Below are 20869 nucleotides of genomic sequence, written 5' to 3' on the forward strand. Positions count from 1 at the left end.
AGCCTACTGCACCCGGTATTCCCAGGCGGTCTCCCATCCAAGTACTAACCAGGCCTGACTCTGCTTAGCTTCCGAGATCAGACGAGATCGGGCACATTCAGACTAGTATGGCTGTAGGCATATGCTAGCTGGCTTTCTCTTTACTTAAAGCTGTCGCCCATTTTTTTCTCTTCTACGCATTCATACAAGTATTCAACACTCAATTTACATTTACAAATTTTACTCCTCCCGCAACCCCCCACCCCCCCTCCACCTCTTCTTGCTGCTCTGCCTCCCACACAAACAAACTACAAGCCCAACCCTTCATTGCCTTCTATTCAAATATTACATCAAATAAACATGCTCAAACACCAAGTCTTAAGGGCTGTAGCATCTTTCAAACTGGACAAATACCCAGGCCCGCATCAAATCTATCCCACACTCTTAAGAGAAGTAAGACACCAAATAGCACAGGCTCTCACCATCATTTTACAATCCTCTCTGGCTACAGGTGTGGTGCCCGACCACTGGAGGACTGCTAACGTGCTACCGTTCTTTCAAAAGGGAGAGAGGGATAGACCGCATAATTACAGGCCAGTCAGCCTAACCTCGGTGGTGGGAAAATTATTGGAAAAAGTTCTGAGGGACAGGAGAAATCTTCATTTAGAAAGACACGGATTAATCAGGGACAGTCAGCATGGATTTCTTAACGGAAGGTCGTGTCTGACTAACGCAATTCAATTTTTCGAGGAGGTAACAAGGAGGGTCGATGAGGGTAGTGCCTTTGATGTAGTCTATATGGATTTTAGCAAGGCTTTTGATAAGGTCCCGCATGCCAGATTGGTCACGAAAGTAAAAGCCCATGGGATCCAAGGCAAAGTGGCAAGTTGGATCCAAAATTGGCTCAGAGGCAGGAAACAAAGGGTAATGGTCGAAGGGTGTTTTTGTGACCGGAAGGCTGTTTCCAGTGGGGTTCCGCAGGGCTCAGAGAATCACAGAAACCCCACAGTGCAGATAGAGGCCATTTCGGCCCATCGAGCCTGCACCGACTCAGTACTGGGCCCTTTGCTTTTTCTGGTATATATCAATGATTTGGATTTGAATGTAGGAAGTATGATTAAGAAGTTTGCAGATGATACAAAAATTGGCCGTGTGGTTAATAATGAAACAGAATGCTGTAGACTGCAGGAAGATATCAATGGACTCGTCTAGTGGGCAGAACAGTGGCAAATGGAATTCAGTTGGAATACACAATAAATGGTAGGACACTGAGAAATGCAGAGGATCAGCGGGACCTTGGAGTGCATGTCCACAGATCCCTGAAGGTAGCAGGACAGGTAGATAAAGTGGTTAAGCAGGCATACGGGATACTTGCCTTTATTAGCCGAGGCGTAGAATATAAGAGCGGGGAGGTTATGCTTCAACTGTATAAAACACTAGTTAGGCCGCAGCTAGAGTGCCGCGTGCAGTTCTGGTCACCACATTACAAGAAGGATGCGATTGCACTAGAGAAGGTGCAGAGGAGATTTCCGAGGATGTTGCCTGGGCTGGGGAATTTTAGTTATGAGGAAAGATTGGATAGGCTGGGGTTGTTTTCTTTGGAACACAGGAGGCTGAGGCGAGACCTAATTGAGGTGTGTAAAATTATGAGGGGCCGAGATAGAGTGGATAGGAAGGACCTATTTCCCTTAGCAGAAGGGTCAATAATAGATTTCAAGTAATTGGTAGGAGGTTTACAGGGAATTTGAGGAGACATTTTTTCACCCAGTGAATGGTGGGGGTCTGGAATGCACTGCCTGAAAGGGTGGTAGAGGCAGAAACCCTCATCACGTTTAAAAAGTACTTGGATATGCACTTGAACTGCCGTAACCTACAAGGCTACGGACCAAGTGCTGTAAAGTGGGATTTGGGTGGATTGCTCTTTGTCGGCTGGCACGGACAAGATGGGCCGAATGGCCTCCTTCTGTGCTGTAAATTTCTATGATTCTGCCTGATCATGTGACATCTGCCCACACGACTTCTACAAATGTTATTACATTGTAGCCAGGATTGTTTAGTTTCCAATTCCGCCCATTTTGAAGCCAGGTCTCCGTTATAGCTACTATTGCATAACCCCATGTGGCAACTTGCGCCTGCAACTCGTCAATCTTATTTGTAACGCTCCTCGCATTAACACACATGCATTTCAACAGCATGCTAGTTGGCTTTGCTTTTTTCCTGAATTTAACTGCTGCTCTTTCTACATTCTTCTTTGTTCTGTTGCTGTTTGTCCCTCCGAGTTTTCTATGCACCTTGTCTCTCCTCTCTGCTGCTGTGTCCTGGTGGCCCTCCGCCAGTGTGTGTATTTTGGCTATCTTATTTTCTTCTTCTGCTTATTTCGGCCCTGTGTCTGGAGCCCCTTGCATTTGTGTAGCAGCAGGAGAATGTGCAGCGAAGAAATGGTCAAAGGAAAGCGAGAGAGAGAGACAGAGAGAGAGAGAGAGAGAGAGAGAGCAGCAAAAAGGATGTTGATTGATTAAGAGCAGTGTGTGCGCGTGTGTGTGCAAAACGTTGAGCAGCCTGTGGCGGCAGCAAAAGCCTACTGCACCCGGTATTCCCAGGCGGTCTCCCATCCAAGTACTAACCAGGCCTGACTCTGCTTAGCTTCCGAGATCAGACGAGATCGGGCGCATTCAGACTAGTATGGCCGTAGGCATATGCTAGCTGGCTTTCTCTTTACTTAAAGCTGTCGCCCATTTTTTTCTCTTCTACGCATTCATACAAGTATTCAACACTCAATTTACATTTACAAATTTTACTCCTCCCGCAACCCCCCACCCCCCCTCCACCTCTTCTTGCTGCTCTGCCTCCCACACAAACAAACTACAAGCCCAACCCTTCATTGCCTTCTATTCAAATATTACATCAAATAAACATGCTCAAACACCAAGTCTTAAGGGCTGTAGCATCTTTCAAACTGGACAAATACCCAGGCCCGCATCAAATCTATCCCACACTCTTAAGAGAAGTAAGACACCAAATAGCACAGGCTCTCACCATCATTTTACAATCCTCTCTGGCTACAGGTGTGGTGCCCGACCACTGGAGGACTGCTAACGTGCTACCGTTCTTTCAAAAGGGAGAGAGGGATAGACCGCATAATTACAGGCCAGTCAGCCTAACCTCGGTGGTGGGAAAATTATTGGAAAAAGTTCTGAGGGACAGGAGAAATCTTCATTTAGAAAGACACGGATTAATCAGGGACAGTCAGCATGGATTTCTTAACGGAAGGTCGTGTCTGACTAACGCAATTCAATTTTTCGAGGAGGTAACAAGGAGGGTCGATGAGGGTAGTGCCTTTGATGTAGTCTATATGGATTTTAGCAAGGCTTTTGATAAGGTCCCGCATGCCAGATTGGTCACGAAAGTAAAAGCCCATGGGATCCAAGGCAAAGTGGCAAGTTGGATCCAAAATTGGCTCAGAGGCAGGAAACAAAGGGTAATGGTCGAAGGGTGTTTTTGTGACCGGAAGGCTGTTTCCAGTGGGGTTCCGCAGGGCTCACAGAATCACAGAAACCCCACAGTGCAGATAGAGGCCATTTCGGCCCATCGAGCCTGCACCGACTCAGTACTGGGCCCTTTGCTTTTTCTGGTATATATCAATGATTTGGATTTGAATGTAGGAAGTATGATTAAGAAGTTTGCAGATGATACAAAAATTGGCCGTGTGGTTAATAATGAAACAGAATGCTGTAGACTGCAGGAAGATATCAATGGACTCGTCTAGTGGGCAGAACAGTGGCAAATGGAATTCAGTTGGAATACACAATAAATGGTAGGACACTGAGAAATGCAGAGGATCAGCGGGACCTTGGAGTGCATGTCCACAGATCCCTGAAGGTAGCAGGACAGGTAGATAAAGTGGTTAAGCAGGCATACGGGATACTTGCCTTTATTAGCCGAGGCGTAGAATATAAGAGCGGGGAGGTTATGCTTCAACTGTATAAAACACTAGTTAGGCCGCAGCTAGAGTGCCGCGTGCAGTTCTGGTCACCACATTACAAGAAGGATGCGATTGCACTAGAGAAGGTGCAGAGGAGATTTCCGAGGATGTTGCCTGGGCTGGGGAATTTTAGTTATGAGGAAAGATTGGATAGGCTGGGGTTGTTTTCTTTGGAACACAGGAGGCTGAGGCGAGACCTAATTGAGGTGTGTAAAATTATGAGGGGCCGAGATAGAGTGGATAGGAAGGACCTATTTCCCTTAGCAGAAGGGTCAATAAAAGATTTCAAGTAATTGGTAGGAGGTTTACAGGGAATTTGAGGAGACATTTTTTCACCCAGTGAATGGTGGGGGTCTGGAATGCACTGCCTGAAAGGGTGGTAGAGGCAGAAACCCTCATCACGTTTAAAAAGTACTTGGATATGCACTTGAACTGCCGTAACCTACAAGGCTACGGACCAAGTGCTGTAAAGTGGGATTTGGGTGGATTGCTCTTTGTCGGCTGGCACGGACAAGATGGGCCGAATGGCCTCCTTCTGTGCTGTAAATTTCTATGATTCTGCCTGATCATGTGACATCTGCCCACACGACTTCTACAAATGTTATTACATTGTAGCCAGGATTGTTTAGTTTCCAATTCCGCCCATTTTGAAGCCAGGTCTCCGTTATAGCTACTATTGCATAACCCCATGTGGCAACTTGCGCCTGCAACTCGTCAATCTTATTTGTAACGCTCCTCGCATTAACACACATGCATTTCAACAGCATGCTAGTTGGCTTTGCTTTTTTCCTGAATTTAACTGCTGCTCTTTCGACATTCTTCTTTGTTCTGTTGCTGTTTGTCCCTCCGAGTTTTCTATGCACCTTGTCTCTCCTCTCTGCTGCTGTGTCCTGGTGGCCCTCCGCCAGTGTGTGTATTTTGGCTATCTTATTTTCTTCTTCTGCTTATTTCGGCCCTGTGTCTGGAGCCCCTTGCATTTGTGTAGCAGCAGGAGAATGTGCAGCGAAGAAATGGTCAAAGGAAAGCAAGAGAGAGAGAGAGAGAGAGCAGCAAAAAGGATGTTGATTGATTAAGAGCAGTGTGTGCGCGTGTGTGCAAAACGTTGAGCAGCCTGTGGCGGCAGCAAAAGCCTACTGCACCCGGTATTCCCAGGCGGTCTCCCATCCAAGTACTAACCAGGCCTGACTCTGCTTAGCTTCCGAGATCAGATGAGATCGGGCGCATTCAGACTAGTATGGCTGTAGGCATATGCTAGCTGGCTTTCTCTTTACTTAAAGCTGTCGCCCATTTTTTTCTCTTCTACGCATTCATACAAGTATTCAACACTCAATTTACATTTACAAATTTTACTCCTCCCGCAACCCCCCACCCCCCCTCCACCTCTTCTTGCTGCTCTGCCTCCCACACAAACAAACTACAAGCCCAACCCTTCATTGCCTTCTATTCAAATATTACATCAAATAAACATGCTCAAACACCAAGTCTTAAGGGCTGTAGCATCTTTCAAACTGGACAAATACCCAGGCCCGCATCAAATCTATCCCACACTCTTAAGAGAAGTAAGACACCAAATAGCACAGGCTCTCACCATCATTTTACAATCCTCTCTGGCTACAGGTGTGGTGCCCGACCACTGGAGGACTGCTAACGTGCTACCGTTCTTTCAAAAGGGAGAGAGGGATAGACCGCATAATTACAGGCCAGTCAGCCTAACCTCGGTGGTGGGAAAATTATTGGAAAAAGTTCTGAGGGACAGGAGAAATCTTCATTTAGAAAGACACGGATTAATCAGGGACAGTCAGCATGGATTTCTTAACGGAAGGTCGTGTCTGACTAACGCAATTCAATTTTTCGAGGAGGTAACAAGGAGGGTCGATGAGGGTAGTGCCTTTGATGTAGTCTATATGGATTTTAGCAAGGCTTTTGATAAGGTCCCGCATGCCAGATTGGTCACGAAAGTAAAAGCCCATGGGATCCAAGGCAAAGTGGCAAGTTGGATCCAAAATTGGCTCAGAGGCAGGAAACAAAGGGTAATGGTCGAAGGGTGTTTTTGTGACCGGAAGGCTGTTTCCAGTGGGGTTCCGCAGGGCTCACAGAATCACAGAAACCCCACAGTGCAGATAGAGGCCATTTCGGCCCATCGAGCCTGCACCGACTCAGTACTGGGCCCTTTGCTTTTTCTGGTATATATCAATGATTTGGATTTGAATGTAGGAAGTATGATTAAGAAGTTTGCAGATGATACAAAAATTGGCCGTGTGGTTAATAATGAAACAGAATGCTGTAGACTGCAGGAAGATATCAATGGACTCGTCTAGTGGGCAGAACAGTGGCAAATGGAATTCAGTTGGAATACACAATAAATGGTAGGACACTGAGAAATGCAGAGGATCAGCGGGACCTTGGAGTGCATGTCCACAGATCCCTGAAGGTAGCAGGACAGGTAGATAAAGTGGTTAAGCAGGCATACGGGATACTTGCCTTTATTAGCCGAGGCGTAGAATATAAGAGCGGGGAGGTTATGCTTCAACTGTATAAAACACTAGTTAGGCCGCAGCTAGAGTGCCGCGTGCAGTTCTGGTCACCACATTACAAGAAGGATGCGATTGCACGAGAGAAGGTGCAGAGGAGATTTCCGAGGATGTTGCCTGGGCTGGGGAATTTTAGTTATGAGGAAAGATTGGATAGGCTGGGGTTGTTTTCTTTGGAACACAGGAGGCTGAGGCGAGACCTAATTGAGGTGTGTAAAATTATGAGGGGCCGAGATAGAGTGGATAGGAAGGACCTATTTCCCTTAGCAGAAGGGTCAATAATAGATTTCAAGTAATTGGTAGGAGGTTTACAGGGAATTTGAGGAGACATTTTTTCACCCAGTGAATGGTGGGGGTCTGGAATGCACTGCCTGAAAGGGTGGTAGAGGCAGAAACCCTCATCACGTTTAAAAAGTACTTGGATATGCACTTGAACTGCCGTAACCTACAAGGCTACGGACCAAGTGCTGTAAAGTGGGATTTGGGTGGATTGCTCTTTGTCGGCTGGCACGGACAAGATGGGCCGAATGGCCTCCTTCTGTGCTGTAAATTTCTATGATTCTGCCTGATCATGTGACATCTGCCCACACGACTTCTACAAATGTTATTACATTGTAGCCAGGATTGTTTAGTTTCCAATTCCGCCCATTTTGAAGCCAGGTCTCCGTTATGGCTACTATTGCATAACCCCATGTGGCAACTTGCGCCTGCAACTCGTCAATCTTATTTGTAACACTCCTCGCATTAACACACATGCATTTCAACAGCATGCTAGTTGGCTTTGCTTTTTTCCTGAATTTAACTGCTGCTCTTTCTACATTCTTCTTTGTTCTGTTGCTGTTTGTCCCTCCGAGTTTTCTATGCACCTTGTCTCTCCTCTCTGCTGCTGTGTCCTGGTGGCCCTCCGCCAGTGTGTGTATTTTGGCTATCTTATTTTCTTCTTCTGCTTATTTCGGCCCTGTGTCTGGAGCCCCTTGCATTTGTGTAGCAGCAGGAGAATGTGCAGCGAAGAAATGGTCAAAGGAAAGCGAGAGAGAGAGACAGAGAGAGAGAGAGCAGCAAAAAGGATGTTGATTGATTAAGAGCAGTGTGTGCGCGTGTGTGTGCAAAACGTTGAGCAGCCTGTGGCGGCAGCAAAAGCCTACTGCACCCGGTATTCCCAGGCGGTCTCCCATCCAAGTACTAACCAGGCCTGACTCTGCTTAGCTTCCGAGATCAGACGAGATCGGGCACATTCAGACTAGTATGGCCGTAGGCATATGCTAGCTGGCTTTCTCTTTACTTAAAGCTGTCGCCCATTTTTTTCTCTTCTACGCATTCATACAAGTATTCAACACTCAATTTACATTTACAAATTTTACTCCTCCCGCAACCCCCCACCCCCCCTCCACCTCTTCTTGCTGCTCTGCCTCCCACACAAACAAACTACAAGCCCAACCCTTCATTGCCTTCTATTCAAATATTACATCAAATAAACATGCTCAAACACCAAGTCTTAAGGGCTGTAGCATCTTTCAAACTGGACAAATACCCAGGCCCGCATCAAATCTATCCCACACTCTTAAGAGAAGTAAGACACCAAATAGCACAGGCTCTCACCATCATTTTACAATCCTCTCTGGCTACAGGTGTGGTGCCCGACCACTGGAGGACTGCTAACGTGCTACCGTTCTTTCAAAAGGGAGAGAGGGATAGACCGCATAATTACAGGCCAGTCAGCCTAACCTCGGTGGTGGGAAAATTATTGGAAAAAGTTCTGAGGGACAGGAGAAATCTTCATTTAGAAAGACACGGATTAATCAGGGACAGTCAGCATGGATTTCTTAACGGAAGGTCGTGTCTGACTAACGCAATTCAATTTTTCGAGGAGGTAACAAGGAGGGTCGATGAGGGTAGTGCCTTTGATGTAGTCTATATGGATTTTAGCAAGGCTTTTGATAAGGTCCCGCATGCCAGATTGGTCACGAAAGTAAAAGCCCATGGGATCCAAGGCAAAGTGGCAAGTTGGATCCAAAATTGGCTCAGAGGCAGGAAACAAAGGGTAATGGTCGAAGGGTGTTTTTGTGACCGGAAGGCTGTTTCCAGTGGGGTTCCGCAGGGCTCACAGAATCACAGAAACCCCACAGTGCAGATAGAGGCCATTTCGGCCCATCGAGCCTGCACCGACTCAGTACTGGGCCCTTTGCTTTTTCTGGTATATATCAATGATTTGGATTTGAATGTAGGAAGTATGATTAAGAAGTTTGCAGATGATACAAAAATTGGCCGTGTGGTTAATAATGAAACAGAATGCTGTAGACTGCAGGAAGATATCAATGGACTCGTCTAGTGGGCAGAACAGTGGCAAATGGAATTCAGTTGGAATACACAATAAATGGTAGGACACTGAGAAATGCAGAGGATCAGCGGGACCTTGGAGTGCATGTCCACAGATCCCTGAAGGTAGCAGGACAGGTAGATAAAGTGGTTAAGCAGGCATACGGGATACTTGCCTTTATTAGCCGAGGCGTAGAATATAAGAGCGGGGAGGTTATGCTTCAACTGTATAAAACACTAGTTAGGCCGCAGCTAGAGTGCCGCGTGCAGTTCTGGTCACCACATTACAAGAAGGATGCGATTGCACTAGAGAAGGTGCAGAGGAGATTTCCGAGGATGTTGCCTGGGCTGGGGAATTTTAGTTATGAGGAAAGATTGGATAGGCTGGGGTTGTTTTCTTTGGAACACAGGAGGCTGAGGCGAGACCTAATTGAGGTGTGTAAAATTATGAGGGGCCGAGATAGAGTGGATAGGAAGGACCTATTTCCCTTAGCAGAAGGGTCAATAATAGATTTCAAGTAATTGGTAGGAGGTTTACAGGGAATTTGAGGAGACATTTTTTCACCCAGTGAATGGTGGGGGTCTGGAATGCACTGCCTGAAAGGGTGGTAGAGGCAGAAACCCTCATCACGTTTAAAAAGTACTTGGATATGCACTTGAACTGCCGTAACCTACAAGGCTACGGACCAAGTGCTGTAAAGTGGGATTTGGGTGGATTGCTCTTTGTCGGCTGGCACGGACAAGATGGGCCGAATGGCCTCCTTCTGTGCTGTAAATTTCTATGATTCTGCCTGATCATGTGACATCTGCCCACACGACTTCTACAAATGTTATTACATTGTAGCCAGGATTGTTTAGTTTCCAATTCCGCCCATTTTGAAGCCAGGTCTCCGTTATAGCTACTATTGCATAACCCCATGTGGCAACTTGCGCCTGCAACTCGTCAATCTTATTTGTAACGCTCCTCGCATTAACACACATGCATTTCAACAGCATGCTAGTTGGCTTTGCTTTTTTCCTGAATTTAACTGCTGCTCTTTCTACATTCTTCTTTGTTCTGTTGCTGTTTGTCCCTCCGAGTTTTCTATGCACCTTGTCTCTCCTCTCTGCTGCTGTGTCCTGGTGGCCCTCCGCCAGTGTGTGTATTTTGGCTATCTTATTTTCTTCTTCTGCTTATTTCGGCCCTGTGTCTGGAGCCCCTTGCATTTGTGTAGCAGCAGGAGAATGTGCAGCGAAGAAATGGTCAAAGGAAAGCGAGAGAGAGAGACAGAGAGAGAGAGAGAGAGAGAGAGAGCAGCAAAAAGGATGTTGATTGATTAAGAGCAGTGTGTGCGCGTGTGTGTGCAAAACGTTGAGCAGCCTGTGGCGGCAGCAAAAGCCTACTGCACCCGGTATTCCCAGGCGGTCTCCCATCCAAGTACTAACCAGGCCTGACTCTGCTTAGCTTCCGAGATCAGACGAGATCGGGCGCATTCAGACTAGTATGGCCATAGGCATATGTTAGCTGGCTTTCTCTTTACTTAAAGCTGTCGCCCATTTTTTTCTCTTCTACGCATTCATACAAGTATTCAACACTCAATTTACATTTACAAATTTTACTCCTCCCGCAACCCCCCACCCCCCCTCCACCTCTTCTTGCTGCTCTGCCTCCCACACAAACAAACTACAAGCCCAACCCTTCATTGCCTTCTATTCAAATATTACATCAAATAAACATGCTCAAACACCAAGTCTTAAGGGCTGTAGCATCTTTCAAACTGGACAAATACCCAGGCCCGCATCAAATCTATCCCACACTCTTAAGAGAAGTAAGACACCAAATAGCACAGGCTCTCACCATCATTTTACAATCCTCTCTGGCTACAGGTGTGGTGCCCGACCACTGGAGGACTGCTAACGTGCTACCGTTCTTTCAAAAGGGAGAGAGGGATAGACCGCATAATTACAGGCCAGTCAGCCTAACCTCGGTGGTGGGAAAATTATTGGAAAAAGTTCTGAGGGACAGGAGAAATCTTCATTTAGAAAGACACGGATTAATCAGGGACAGTCAGCATGGATTTCTTAACGGAAGGTCGTGTCTGACTAACGGAATTCAATTTTTCGAGGAGGTAACAAGGAGGGTCGATGAGGGTAGTGCCTTTGATGTAGTCTATATGGATTTTAGCAAGGCTTTTGATAAGGTCCCGCATGCCAGATTGGTCACGAAAGTAAAAGCCCATGGGATCCAAGGCAAAGTGGCAAGTTGGATCCAAAATTGGCTCAGAGGCAGGAAACAAAGGGTAATGGTCGAAGGGTGTTTTTGTGACCGGAAGGCTGTTTCCAGTGGGGTTCCGCAGGGCTCAGAGAATCACAGAAACCCCACAGTGCAGATAGAGGCCATTTCGGCCCATCGAGCCTGCACCGACTCAGTACTGGGCCCTTTGCTTTTTCTGGTATATATCAATGATTTGGATTTGAATGTAGGAAGTATGATTAAGAAGTTTGCAGATGATACAAAAATTGGCCGTGTGGTTAATAATGAAACAGAATGCTGTAGACTGCAGGAAGATATCAATGGACTCGTCTAGTGGGCAGAACAGTGGCAAATGGAATTCAGTTGGAATACACAATAAATGGTAGGACACTGAGAAATGCAGAGGATCAGCGGGACCTTGGAGTGCATGTCCACAGATCCCTGAAGGTAGCAGGACAGGTAGATAAAGTGGTTAAGCAGGCATACGGGATACTTGCCTTTATTAGCCGAGGCGTAGAATATAAGAGCGGGGAGGTTATGCTTCAACTGTATAAAACACTAGTTAGGCCGCAGCTAGAGTGCCGCGTGCAGTTCTGGTCACCACATTACAAGAAGGATGCGATTGCACGAGAGAAGGTGCAGAGGAGATTTCCGAGGATGTTGCCTGGGCTGGGGAATTTTAGTTATGAGGAAAGATTGGATAGGCTGGGGTTGTTTTCTTTGGAACACAGGAGGCTGAGGCGAGACCTAATTGAGGTGTGTAAAATTATGAGGGGCCGAGATAGAGTGGATAGGAAGGACCTATTTCCCTTAGCAGAAGGGTCAATAATAGATTTCAAGTAATTGGTAGGAGGTTTACAGGGAATTTGAGGAGACATTTTTTCACCCAGTGAATGGTGGGGGTCTGGAATGCACTGCCTGAAAGGGTGGTAGAGGCAGAAACCCTCATCACGTTTAAAAAGTACTTGGATATGCACTTGAACTGCCGTAACCTACAAGGCTACGGACCAAGTGCTGTAAAGTGGGATTTGGGTGGATTGCTCTTTGTCGGCTGGCACGGACAAGATGGGCCGAATGGCCTCCTTCTGTGCTGTAAATTTCTATGATTCTGCCTGATCATGTGACATCTGCCCACACGACTTCTACAAATGTTATTACATTGTAGCCAGGATTGTTTAGTTTCCAATTCCGCCCATTTTGAAGCCAGGTCTCCGTTATAGCTACTATTGCATAACCCCATGTGGCAACTTGCGCCTGCAACTCGTCAATCTTATTTGTAACGCTCCTCGCATTAACACACATGCATTTCAACAGCATGCTAGTTGGCTTTGCTTTTTTCCTGAATTTAACTGCTGCTCTTTCTACATTCTTCTTTGTTCTGTTGCTGTTTGTCCCTCCGAGTTTTCTATGCACCTTGTCTCTCCTCTCTGCTGCTGTGTCCTGGTGGCCCTCCGCCAGTGTGTGTATTTTGGCTATCTTATTTTCTTCTTCTGCTTATTTCGGCCCTGTGTCTGGAGCCCCTTGCATTTGTGTAGCAGCAGGAGAATGTGCAGCGAAGAAATGGTCAAAGGAAAGCGAGAGAGAGAGACAGAGAGAGAGAGAGAGAGAGAGAGAGAGAGAGCAGCAAAAAGGATGTTGATTGATTAAGAGCAGTGTGTGCGCGTGTGTGTGCAAAACGTTGAGCAGCCTGTGGCGGCAGCAAAAGCCTACTGCACCCGGTATTCCCAGGCGGTCTCCCATCCAAGTACTAACCAGGCCTGACTCTGCTTAGCTTCCAGAGATCAGACGAGATCGGGCGCATTCAGACTAGTATGGCCGTAGGCATATGCTAGCTGGCTTTCTCTTTACTTAAAGCTGTCGCCCATTTTTTTCTCTTCTACGCATTCATACAAGTATTCAACACTCAATTTACATTTACAAATTTTACTCCTCCCGCAACCCCCCACCCCCCCTCCACCTCTTCTTGCTGCTCTGCCTCCCACACAAACAAACTACAAGCCCAACCCTTCATTGCCTTCTATTCAAATATTACATCAAATAAACATGCTCAAACACCAAGTCTTAAGGGCTGTAGTATCTTTCAAACTGGACAAATACCCAGGCCCGCATCAAATCTATCCCACACTCTTAAGAGAAGTAAGACACCAAATAGCACAGGCTCTCACCATCATTTTACAATCCTCTCTGGCTACAGGTGTGGTGCCCGACCACTGGAGGACTGCTAACGTGCTACCGTTCTTTCAAAAGGGAGAGAGGGATAGACCGCATAATTACAGGCCAGTCAGCCTAACCTCGGTGGTGGGAAAATTATTGGAAAAAGTTCTGAGGGACAGGAGAAATCTTCATTTAGAAAGACACGGATTAATCAGGGACAGTCAGCATGGATTTCTTAACGGAAGGTCGTGTCTGACTAACGGAATTCAATTTTTCGAGGAGGTAACAAGGAGGGTCGATGAGGGTAGTGCCTTTGATGTAGTCTATATGGATTTTAGCAAGGCTTTTGATAAGGTCCCGCATGCCAGATTGGTCACGAAAGTAAAAGCCCATGGGATCCAAGGCAAAGTGGCAAGTTGGATCCAAAATTGGCTCAGAGGCAGGAAACAAAGGGTAATGGTCGAAGGGTGTTTTTGTGACCGGAAGGCTGTTTCCAGTGGGGTTCCGCAGGGCTCAGAGAATCACAGAAACCCCACAGTGCAGATAGAGGCCATTTCGGCCCATCGAGCCTGCACCGACTCAGTACTGGGCCCTTTGCTTTTTCTGGTATATATCAATGATTTGGATTTGAATGTAGGAAGTATGATTAAGAAGTTTGCAGATGATACAAAAATTGGCCGTGTGGTTAATAATGAAACAGAATGCTGTAGACTGCAGGAAGATATCAATGGACTCGTCTAGTGGGCAGAACAGTGGCAAATGGAATTCAGTTGGAATACACAATAAATGGTAGGACACTGAGAAATGCAGAGGATCAGCGGGACCTTGGAGTGCATGTCCACAGATCCCTGAAGGTAGCAGGACAGGTAGATAAAGTGGTTAAGCAGGCATACGGGATACTTGCCTTTATTAGCCGAGGCGTAGAATATAAGAGCGGGGAGGTTATGCTTCAACTGTATAAAACACTAGTTAGGCCGCAGCTAGAGTGCCGCGTGCAGTTCTGGTCACCACATTACAAGAAGGATGCGATTGCACGAGAGAAGGTGCAGAGGAGATTTCCGAGGATGTTGCCTGGGCTGGGGAATTTTAGTTATGAGGAAAGATTGGATAGGCTGGGGTTGTTTTCTTTGGAACACAGGAGGCTGAGGCGAGACCTAATTGAGGTGTGTAAAATTATGAGGGGCCGAGATAGAGTGGATAGGAAGGACCTATTTCCCTTAGCAGAAGGGTCAATAATAGATTTCAAGTAATTGGTAGGAGGTTTACAGGGAATTTGAGGAGACATTTTTTCACCCAGTGAATGGTGGGGGTCTGGAATGCACTGCCTGAAAGGGTGGTAGAGGCAGAAACCCTCATCACGTTTAAAAAGTACTTGGATATGCACTTGAACTGCCGTAACCTACAAGGCTACGGACCAAGTGCTGTAAAGTGGGATTTGGGTGGATTGCTCTTTGTCGGCTGGCACGGACAAGATGGGCCGAATGGCCTCCTTCTGTGCTGTAAATTTCTATGATTCTGCCTGATCATGTGACATCTGCCCACACGACTTCTACAAATGTTATTACATTGTAGCCAGGATTGTTTAGTTTCCAATTCCGCCCATTTTGAAGCCAGGTCTCCGTTATAGCTACTATTGCATAACCCCATGTGGCAACTTGCGCCTGCAACTCGTCAATCTTATTTGTAACGCTCCTCGCATTAACACACATGCATTTCAACAGCATGCTAGTTGGCTTTGCTTTTTTCCTGAATTTAACTGCTGCTCTTTCGACATTCTTCTTTGTTCTGTTGCTGTTTGTCCCTCCGAGTTTTCTATGCACCTTGTCTCTCCTCTCTGCTGCTGTGTCCTGGTGGCCCTCCGCCAGTGTGTGTATTTTGGCTATCTTATTTTCTTCTTCTGCTTATTTCGGCCCTGTGTCTGGAGCCCCTTGCATTTGTGTAGCAGCAGGAGAATGTGCAGCGAAGAAATGGTCAAAGGAAAGCGAGAGAGAGAGACAGAGAGAGAGAGAGAGAGAGAGAGAGAGAGAGCAGCAAAAAGGATGTTGATTGATTAAGAGCAGTGTGTGCGCGTGTGTGTGCAAAACGTTGAGCAGCCTGTGGCGGCAGCAAAAGCCTACTGCACCCGGTATTCCCAGGCGGTCTCCCATCCAAGTACTAACCAGGCCTGACTCTGCTTAGCTTCCAGAGATCAGACGAGATCGGGCGCATTCAGACTAGTATGGCCGTAGGCATATGCTAGCTGGCTTTCTCTTTACTTAAAGCTGTCGCCCATTTTTTTCTCTTCTACGCATTCATACAAGTATTCAACACTCAATTTACATTTACAAATTTTACTCCTCCCGCAACCCCCCACCCCCCCTCCACCTCTTCTTGCTGCTCTGCCTCCCACACAAACAAACTACAAGCCCAACCCTTCATTGCCTTCTATTCAAATATTACATCAAATAAACATGCTCAAACACCAAGTCTTAAGGGCTGTAGTATCTTTCAAACTGGACAAATACCCAGGCCCGCATCAAATCTATCCCACACTCTTAAGAGAAGTAAGACACCAAATAGCACAGGCTCTCACCATCATTTTACAATCCTCTCTGGCTACAGGTGTGGTGCCCGACCACTGGAGGACTGCTAACGTGCTACCGTTCTTTCAAAAGGGAGAGAGGGATAGACCGCATAATTACAGGCCAGTCAGCCTAACCTCGGTGGTGGGAAAATTATTGGAAAAAGTTCTGAGGGACAGGAGAAATCTTCATTTAGAAAGACACGGATTAATCAGGGACAGTCAGCATGGATTTCTTAACGGAAGGTCGTGTCTGACTAACGCAATTCAATTTTTCGAGGAGGGTCGATGAGGGTAGTGCCTTTGATGTAGTCTATATGGATTTTAGCAAGGCTTTTGATAAGGTCCCGCATGCCAGATTGGTCACGAAAGTAAAAGCCCATGGGATCCAAGGCAAAGTGGCAAGTTGGATCCAAAATTGGCTCAGAGGCAGGAAACAAAGGGTAATGGTCGAAGGGTGTTTTTGTGACCGGAAGGCTGTTTCCAGTGGGGTTCCGCAGGGCTCACAGAATCACAGAAACCCCACAGTGCAGATAGAGGCCATTTCGGCCCATCGAGCCTGCACCGACTCAGTACTGGGCCCTTTGCTTTTTCTGGTATATATCAATGATTTGGATTTGAATGTAGGAAGTATGATTAAGAAGTTTGCAGATGATACAAAAATTGGCCGTGTGGTTAATAATGAAACAGAATGCTGTAGACTGCAGGAAGATATCAATGGACTCGTCTAGTGGGCAGAACAGTGGCAAATGGAATTCAGTTGGAATACACAATAAATGGTAGGACACTGAGAAATGCAGAGGATCAGCGGGACCTTGGAGTGCATGTCCACAGATCCCTGAAGGTAGCAGGACAGGTAGATAAAGTGGTTAAGCAGGCATACGGGATACTTGCCTTTATTAGCCGAGGCGTAGAATATAAGAGCGGGGAGGTTATGCTTCAACTGTATAAAACACTAGTTAGGCCGCAGCTAGAGTGCCGCGTGCAGTTCTGGTCACCACATTACAAGAAGGATGCGATTGCACTAGAGAAGGTGCAGAGGAGATTTCCGAGGATGTTGCCTGGGCTGGGGAATTTTAGTTATGAGGAAAGATTGGATAGGCTGGGGTTGTTTTCTTTGGAACACAGGAGGCTGAGGCGAGACCTAATTGAGGTGTGTAAAATTATGAGGGGCCGAGATAGAGTGGATAGGAAGGACCTATTTCCCTTAGCAGAAGGGTCAATAATAGATTTCAAGTAATTGGTAGGAGGTTTACAGGGAATTTGAGGAGACATTTTTTCACCCAGTGAATGGTGGGGGTCTGGAATGCACTGCCTGAAAGGGTGGTAGAGGCAGAAACCCTCATCACGTTTAAAAAGTACTTGGATATGCACTTGAACTGCCGTAACCTACAAGGCTACGGACCAAGTGCTGTAAAGTGGGATTTGGGTGGATTGCTCTTTGTCGGCTGGCACGGACAAGATGGGCCGAATGGCCTCCTTCTGTGCTGTAAATTTCTATGATTCTGCCTGATCATGTGACATCTGCCCACACGACTTCTACAAATGTTATTACATTGTAGCCAGGATTGTTTAGTTTCCAATTCCGCCCATTTTGAAGCCAGGTCTCCGTTATAGCTACTATTGCATAACCCCATGTGGCAACTTGCGCCTGCAACTCGTCAATCTTATTTGTAACGCTCCTCGCATTAACACACATGCATTTCAACAGCATGCTAGTTGGCTTTGCTTTTTTCCTGAATTTAACTGCTGCTCTTTCGACATTCTTCTTTGTTCTGTTGCTGTTTGTCCCTCCGAGTTTTCTATGCACCTTGTCTCTCCTCTCTGCTGCTGTGTCCTGGTGGCCCTCCGCCAGTGTGTGTATTTTGGCTATCTTATTTTCTTCTTCTGCTTATTTCGGCCCTGTGTCTGGAGCCCCTTGCATTTGTGTAGCAGCAGGAGAATGTGCAGCGAAGAAATGGTCAAAGGAAAGCAAGAGAGAGAGAGAGAGAGAGCAGCAAAAAGGATGTTGATTGATTAAGAGCAGTGTGTGCGCGTGTGTGTGCAAAACGTTGAGCAGCCTGTGGCGGCAGCAAAAGCCTACTGCACCTGGTATTCCCAGGCAGTCTCCCATCCAAGTACTAACCAGGCCTGACTCTGCTTAGCTTCCAGAGATCAGACGAGATCGGGCGCATTCAGACTAGTATGGCCGTAGGCATATGCTAGCTGGCTTTCTCTTTACTTAAAGCTGTCGCCCATTTTTTTCTCTTCTACGCATTCATACAAGTATTCAACACTCAATTTACATTTACAAATTTTACTCCTCCCGCAACCCCCCACCCCCCCTCCACCTCTTCTTGCTGCTCTGCCTCCCACACAAACAAACTACAAGCCCAACCCTTCATTGCCTTCTATTCAAATATTACATCAAATAAACATGCTCAAACACCAAGTCTTAAGGGCTGTAGCATCTTTCAAACTGGACAAATACCCAGGCCCGCATCAAATCTATCCCACACTCTTAAGAGAAGTAAGACACCAAATAGCACAGGCTCTCACCATCATTTTACAATCCTCTCTGGCTACAGGTGTGGTGCCCGACCACTGGAGGACTGCTAACGTGCTACCGTTCTTTCAAAAGGGAGAGAGGGATAGACCGCATAATTACAGGCCAGTCAGCCTAACCTCGGTGGTGGGAAAATTATTGGAAAAAGTTCTGAGGGACAGGAGAAATCTTCATTTAGAAAGACACGGATTAATCAGGGACAGTCAGCATGGATTTCTTAACGGAAGGTCGTGTCTGACTAACGCAATTCAATTTTTCGAGGAGGTAACAAGGAGGGTCGATGAGGGTAGTGTCTTTGATGTAGTCTATATGGATTTTAGCAAGGCTTTTGATAAGGTCCCGCATGCCAGATTGGTCACGAAAGTAAAAGCCCATGGGATCCAAGGCAAAGTGGCAAGTTGGATCCAAAATTGGCTCAGAGGCAGGAAACAAAGGGTAATGGTCGAAGGGTGTTTTTGTGACCGGAAGGCTGTTTCCAGTGGGGTTCCGCAGGGCTCACAGAATCACAGAAACCCCACAGTGCAGATAGAGGCCATTTCGGCCCATCGAGCCTGCACCGACTCAGTACTGGGCCCTTTGCTTTTTCTGGTATATATCAATGATTTGGATTTGAATGTAGGAAGTATGATTAAGAAGTTTGCAGATGATACAAAAATTGGCCGTGTGGTTAATAATGAAACAGAATGCTGTAGACTGCAGGAAGATATCAATGGACTCGTCTAGTGGGCAGAACAGTGGCAAATGGAATTCAGTTGGAATACACAATAAATGGTAGGACACTGAGAAATGCAGAGGATCAGCGGGACCTTGGAGTGCATGTCCACAGATCCCTGAAGGTAGCAGGACAGGTAGATAAAGTGGTTAAGCAGGCATACGGGATACTTGCCTTTATTAGCCGAGGCGTAGAATATAAGAGCGGGGAGGTTATGCTTCAACTGTATAAAACACTAGTTAGGCCGCAGCTAGAGTGCCGCGTGCAGTTCTGGTCACCACATTACAAGAAGGATGCGATTGCACTAGAGAAGGTGCAGAGGAGATTTCCGAGGATGTTGCCTGGGCTGGGGAATTTTAGCTATGAGGAAAGATTGGATAGGCTGGGGTTGTTTTCTTTGGAATACAGGAGGCTGAGGCGAGACCTAATTGAGGTGTGTAAAATTATGAGGGGCCGAGATAGAGTGGATAGGAAGGACCTATTTCCCTTAGCAGAAGGGTCAATAATAGATTTCAAGTAATTGGTAGGAGGTTTACAGGGAATTTGAGGAGACATTTTTTCACCCAGTGAATGGTGGGGGTCTGGAATGCACTGCCTGAAAGGGTGGTAGAGGCAGAAACCCTCATCACGTTTAAAAAGTACTTGGATATGCACTTGAACTGCCGTAACCTACAAGGCTACGGACCAAGTGCTGTAAAGTGGGATTTGGGTGGATTGCTCTTTGTCGGCTGGCACGGACAAGATGGGCCGAATGGCCTCCTTCTGTGCTGTAAATTTCTATGATTCTGCCTGATCATGTGACATCTGCCCACACGACTTCTACAAATGTTATTACATTGTAGCCAGGATTGTTTAGTTTCCAATTCCGCCCATTTTGAAGCCAGGTCTCCGTTATGGCTACTATTGCCTAACCCCATGTGGCAACTTGCGCCTGCAACTCGTCAATCTTATTTGTAACACTCCTCGCATTAACACACATGCATTTCAACAGCATGCTAGTTGGCTTTGCTTTGTTCCTGAATTTAACTGCTGCTCTTTCTACATTCTTCTTTGTTCTGTTGCTGTTTGTCCCTCCGAGTTTTCTATGCACCTTGTCTCTCCTCTCTGCTGCTGTGTCCTGGTGGCCCTCCGCCAGTGTGTGTATTTTGGCTATCTTATTTTCTTCTTCTGCTTATTTCGGCCCTGTGTCTGGAGCCCCTTGCATTTGTGTAGCAGCAGGAGAATGTGCAGCGAAGAAATGGTCAAAGGAAAGCGAGAGAGAGAGAGAGAGAGAGAGAGAGCAGCAAAAAGGATGTTGATTGATTAAGAGCAGTGTGTGCGCGTGTGTGTGCAAAACGTTGAGCAGCCTGTGGCGGCAGCAAAAGCCTACTGCACCTGGTATTCCCAGGCAGTCTCCCATCCAAGTACTAACCAGGCCTGACGCTGCTTAGCTTCCGAGATCAGACGAGATCGGGCGCATTCAGACTAGTATGGCCGTAGGCATATGCTGGCTGGCTTTCTCTTTACTTAAAGCTGTCGCCCATTTTTTTCTCTTCTACGCATTCATACAAGTATTCAACACTCAATTTACATTTACAAATTTTACTCCTCCCGCAACCCCCCACCCCCCCTCCACCTCTTCTTGCTGCTCTGCCTCCCACACAAACAAACTACAAGCCCAACCCTTCATTGCCTTCTATTCAAATATTACATCAAATAAACATGCTCAAACACCAAGTCTTAAGGGCTGTAGCATCTTTCAAACTGGACAAATACCCAGGCCCGCATCAAATCTATCCCACACTCTTAAGAGAAGTAAGACACCAAATAGCACAGGCTCTCACCATCATTTTACAATCCTCTCTGGCTACAGGTGTG

General features: G+C 46.5%; 5 non-coding genes and 4 pseudogenes across 5 annotated transcripts; all 9 read right to left on the reverse strand.

The window, feature by feature from the left end:
* On the reverse strand, nucleotides 1–119 carry LOC147103646 (5S ribosomal RNA). The gene has a single exon (XR_015072763.1). It is a non-coding gene; the product is annotated as a 5S ribosomal RNA (ribosomal RNA).
* Nucleotides 120–2554: 2435 nt separating this feature from the next.
* LOC147103647 (5S ribosomal RNA) lies at nucleotides 2555–2673 on the reverse strand. Its single transcript, XR_015072545.1, has one exon. It is a non-coding gene; the product is annotated as a 5S ribosomal RNA (ribosomal RNA).
* A 2415-nt stretch (nucleotides 2674–5088) lies between these two features.
* Nucleotides 5089–5207, reverse strand: LOC147103648 (5S ribosomal RNA). Its single transcript, XR_015072468.1, has one exon. It is a non-coding gene; the product is annotated as a 5S ribosomal RNA (ribosomal RNA).
* Nucleotides 5208–7630: 2423 nt separating this feature from the next.
* LOC147103649 (5S ribosomal RNA) lies at nucleotides 7631–7749 on the reverse strand. The gene has a single exon (XR_015072742.1). It is a non-coding gene; the product is annotated as a 5S ribosomal RNA (ribosomal RNA).
* Nucleotides 7750–10184: 2435 nt separating this feature from the next.
* On the reverse strand, nucleotides 10185–10303 carry LOC147103650 (5S ribosomal RNA). Its single transcript, XR_015072621.1, has one exon. It is a non-coding gene; the product is annotated as a 5S ribosomal RNA (ribosomal RNA).
* A 2441-nt stretch (nucleotides 10304–12744) lies between these two features.
* Nucleotides 12745–12864, reverse strand: LOC147103651 (5S ribosomal RNA; annotated as a pseudogene).
* Nucleotides 12865–15305: 2441 nt separating this feature from the next.
* Nucleotides 15306–15425, reverse strand: LOC147103652 (5S ribosomal RNA; annotated as a pseudogene).
* Nucleotides 15426–17831: 2406 nt separating this feature from the next.
* On the reverse strand, nucleotides 17832–17951 carry LOC147103653 (5S ribosomal RNA; annotated as a pseudogene).
* Nucleotides 17952–20374: 2423 nt separating this feature from the next.
* LOC147103654 (5S ribosomal RNA) lies at nucleotides 20375–20493 on the reverse strand (annotated as a pseudogene).
* Between the last annotated feature and the right edge of the window lie 376 nt (nucleotides 20494–20869).

The sequence above is a fragment of the Somniosus microcephalus genome, chromosome 19 (genome assembly GCF_052327205.1).
Source record: "Somniosus microcephalus isolate GS21.2 chromosome 19, FLI_Smic_1.0, whole genome shotgun sequence".
Taxonomy (NCBI): domain Eukaryota; kingdom Metazoa; phylum Chordata; class Chondrichthyes; order Squaliformes; family Somniosidae; genus Somniosus; species Somniosus microcephalus.